Genomic DNA, 4388 nt, shown 5'->3' with positions numbered 1-4388 from the left:
ATATATCTTTGATATATTATGAAACTTTCATACTATGTGAATTTTCATTCCAATGTTATTCATGTACCCTTATTTTTAATAGCAATTTCGGTTTGTACTCCAATTGTTGTGACTGCAGCTCGATCTTGGCAAATTCTCAAATGGATGTCAAAAATGATTTCATGAGTTTTTTCTATATGCAACCACCTATGGGTATTGAAGTCCCTGATGGTCATGTTTGTCGCCTTCGAAAGGCCCCCTATGGGAAAAAAGCAACCACCTCGTGCTTGGTTTGAGCGGTTCAGCTCTATTCCAAAGATACCCAAATCTTGTTGTTTTGAGGAAAAACAACACTTTACCTTTTTTTGAACATGGATAGGCCCAGACTTCCATTCATTTCAAGAGCATATTACAATGTTAGTTACATAGCCATCGATGTTGGCATTCTAGATAGTTTGGACAACCTGGAAATGGCTATCATTTTGAATTGAAATTGTATAGCAAGAAACGGGCTCATTTGAAGAGTTGAGAGTCTGTTGAGTATAGTTGTGGGCCCATTTAAATTCCTAGATGTATGGTAAATCGAGGGGTTCGTCTGTGCAACCTAGATGAATTCTACCAATAAAGCCCTGATCTCCCACATCACATTTTTTAAGATATATTCATGCCAACAGCCACCTTGGTTAGATTGAGGGAACCAGACAGGAAGGTGGCCTGTTACAGGGAAATGAGGTTGCAATCTTGGCTCCAAAAGGTAGAGTTGATGCTTCGGGCTAGAGGGGCGGAAGGGTGGCAGCAGAAGAAGCTTGAACCTTGATCTTGCGGGTTCCCGAGCCACTAGTTGACATGATAAAATTGTGGATTCATGTACCTGTAACACCAGCAAACATGGAATCCTAGTGTTATTGAATGTAACATTCGAGAAGACTTTTTCCCCTCAATAAGATGATCAAAGTAAATTGCAAGTCCCTGCAATGGAAGAGAGTGTTGCGCTTGAACTGACGCATCCCCATGATCATGTACATCTTTCAAGAGGGCTTAGCATGATGAAATGGCCCTCTCAGCTTGGTGTGCCTAGTGAGGAACACACATTTTCCTAGCAAAAATGCAATTAGTTTAAGATTTCCACAAACACCATAAGAATGTTTCTTTTAAATTTCAATGGTGGCATGTGGGTGATTCATGGATAGTAGACTCTAGACGATGATTTGTAAGGAGACATGGTTTTCGGTAAGAAGATTAGATCTAGTATACCATGGGTGGTTGAACCATGCAACTCTAGCAAAGGACAATGAAAGAAAAAGACGCAATTATCCTCATGTTGATTACACATGCAACATTATTTATCTGTATGGATAGAGAATCTACAGGCTCTTATACATGTGGATGGTGCTTTTAGAAGGAGCCTAATGGCAAAAATTTAAACTCTTGGCGTCATCTACTTATGTTTCCAAACCTACTTGAGAAATTTTCTTTTACCTAATTGCATCTTTTTCTTCAAAGAGGGAGGAAATAAGATGATTGTTTCACTTTTTTTACTTGAAGCCCAAATATCTTTCCCTACCCCTACCAGGATAAATAAAGTTAGCAAGTCAAAATAAACACTTTAGTTCTTTCACTCGTAGGATCAAGTGACAAAGAAATAGGGGAAAGAAACAACAACTTGATTGAAATGTAGGTGCAAAATAGTGGAGCAATTGCAAGAAATGTTTGAAGGGGGGGGGGCTTGCAAGAATAGTTGCATGGATATAGCAGACATAGGAAAATGTCTTGACCCTAGAGTGTGCCGTTCTAGAGCCTGGGTTCATCTACTCCCACCCATGAAAAATAATTTCAAAAAAGATCAAAATTCGTTTAGCACCGTAGATGCTCTAGGCACTAGGTGCGTGCAAAATTTGTTGGTGAAAGAACATTTGAGGAGAGCTCATGAAAAAGTAAGAAGCTTTGAAAAAAGACACTATTGAGAGCCAATTTTTTTCTGGGAGCTCCTCAAATGTCCATTCACGATGAAATTTTGCATGCACCTGGTTCACTTGAGCATTTTTACGGCAAAAAATTCATTTTTTTACTATGTTTTAAAATTTACAATTCACCGGGTACGGATGAGGCTGGGCTCATACGTGGATTACCGCTTGATAACACTCCTACACAAACTAGTTTTAACTAAAAAGAGGTTCAAGTGATATTCCTATGGAATGGAGGCATGGAAATAGAGATATCACCATTCTTTAGCCCTCCGTTGGGTTGTAGGATTTTTGTAGGAACGGTATAGGATAGGATTTTTGAAAGAAAAGTTTCTTTGGAGCTCTTTGGTTTGTAGGAATGAATTCCTATTCCTATGTAGGACAGAAACCAATCCTTCGCATTTCAAAGAAAAAAATAACCAAGACTCAACGGAAAAAATTCATATCCTATATTTCAAATGACATCTCTTTCCCTATAAAAATTAAGCGATGTTTCCTATCCTATGAATCAAAGTATAGGGATGTAAACGGATCAGATCAGATAATGCCTTCCCCATACCTTTTACCATATAATTTTGTCGGATTTGGAGCGGAGCGGATAATGAACGGATGTGGATTTTATAGGACTGCGGATTCGGAACGGACTCAGACCGGAAAGTATTGGGCCATAAATGCAATGAGACATGATTTTTATTTCTACTATGCAAGCAATATGAACATAATTATTTTATCCGACCACATAACACTAAGAGTGACAAGGATTTATACTAACTCGCACCAATACGACAACAATTTATATGCGGTGATTCTAGTTAGTGGGGTAATTGGATATTTGGGCTTGTTGATTGACCTAAATTTATCATATGATCCTATTTGATAATCTCGGATAATCCGCAAAAAATACCGGGTAATCCACATGCGTCGGATATTATCAACACCGTATCTACTGGATATCCGGTTGACCAAAATTCGCATCTGCATCCATATATGGTGGATTCGTGCATGTGCATACCATATCCTTTGAAACGGATGCGGATGCGTATTCGTTACATCCGTACCAAAGGAGGCCTTAGGTTTAAAGGACATACAAAAAATCTTTGAAATTCTAAGATGCTCTCAGCAATTATAAGCAACCGCAGGGACCTACATGACAAAGCTTCAAAAAGAATATTGGGCCACTCCCCATCCCCTCCCTCGCTTCTTCCCATCACACGCTCCATTTCCGAAGAAAACAGAGCACAGAAAAAGAAAGGATTTTGATTTGCTCTCGTGCGCCTGCGGCGTCGTCCACAACGCCAATCTGGGCAGCACTCCATCCTCTCTACATAAGCGGCTCCCCTCCACCATCCCCTTCCTTTCCTCTTCCGCCTCCCTCTCCTGGCCGCCGCCTCTGCCCCCCCTCCCGCTGCCGCGGCGCCGCAGCCCAGCGTCGCCGCCGACGCATCCGATTCCTCCCGCCGCCTCCGCCGCTCCCGTTCTTGGCCGCCGCCGCCCCCTCGTCAGCAATCTCGGACATTCCTTTTCGAGGTATGAGCCTTTTCGCCATCCAGTGATGACCTCTGCAAATTTTCGGTACGCCGTGTGCGCACCGCCTAGATCCGGCCCTGGGCCGGGGAGGGCCATGAATTGATCCTTGCTGCCGGTTACACGGTTCGGTATGTCGTGTAGTTGTTCGGTCTGTTATTATTTTATGGCGAGATACTGTTCACAGATCACCTTTGTTGAGCTGCACAGGTTTTGCGTGGAAATGGAATTCTCGTTCAGGATTCCTAGTTTTTGTGTGTGTTGGGAATATCTCTGCAATGTTTTGCTGGTGATACACCATCCGTAGGGCAGAAAAACCATAGGTGTAAACGATATTCTTGGAATAAGAACATCTGTGTAAAGAGATTAAAATCAAGCTTTTGCATTTACAGTTATCCTGTTTGCACCGCCTTTTCTGTTTGGAGTTGCAAGTAGTAATTAACATCCCATTTGACCGTTCCTGTTGGGTGAATCTTCGAATGATCCCCAATTTGAGCTACCAAAGTGATTAGGTCATTAGGCATCTCTGTTTGACTATTAGCTGAAACCAGATTCCATTTTGCTTGGGGTGAGAAGAAAGTAGAATATTCGTGTCCTATGCGTTTTGCAGGTGCCTTAGGTGTAAAGTGTCCCTATCTAGTCCTACAACAGTGCAGTTGCATCAAGTCATCTCTTGCAGATATATGCTGTTTCTTTTCTCGCCTTTTTCCAGTCATTGAGACATGGTACTGATATTCTTCTTCTGGTGTTAAGTAACTGCCAGCAGTGACTACTCCCCATACTGGGAAAGAATTCTATGAGACCAGGTCTCACGCGAGACCCATCCTGATGGATGACACGTGGCATTCACAAATCACAAAGCACCCCCCACCCCCCACTTAAAATCAGGGGGGAGAGAGATTAGATGCTTTGTGATTTGTG

General features: G+C 42.0%; 1 protein-coding gene across 1 annotated transcript in view; it reads left to right on the top strand.

Annotated features, from left to right (window-relative positions):
- Positions 1–3436: 3436 nt before the first annotated feature.
- LOC123148207 (uncharacterized) overlaps positions 3437–4388 on the top strand; it is a gene marked incomplete at its 5' end in the record, with an annotated part of 4544 nt that continues 3592 nt past the window's right edge. The window contains 1 exon segment of the mRNA XM_044567577.1: positions 3437–3470.

Source organism: Triticum aestivum, chromosome 7A (genome assembly GCF_018294505.1).
Source record: "Triticum aestivum cultivar Chinese Spring chromosome 7A, IWGSC CS RefSeq v2.1, whole genome shotgun sequence".
Taxonomy (NCBI): domain Eukaryota; kingdom Viridiplantae; phylum Streptophyta; class Magnoliopsida; order Poales; family Poaceae; genus Triticum; species Triticum aestivum.
This window is presented reverse-complemented; position numbering and strand designations above follow the sequence as displayed.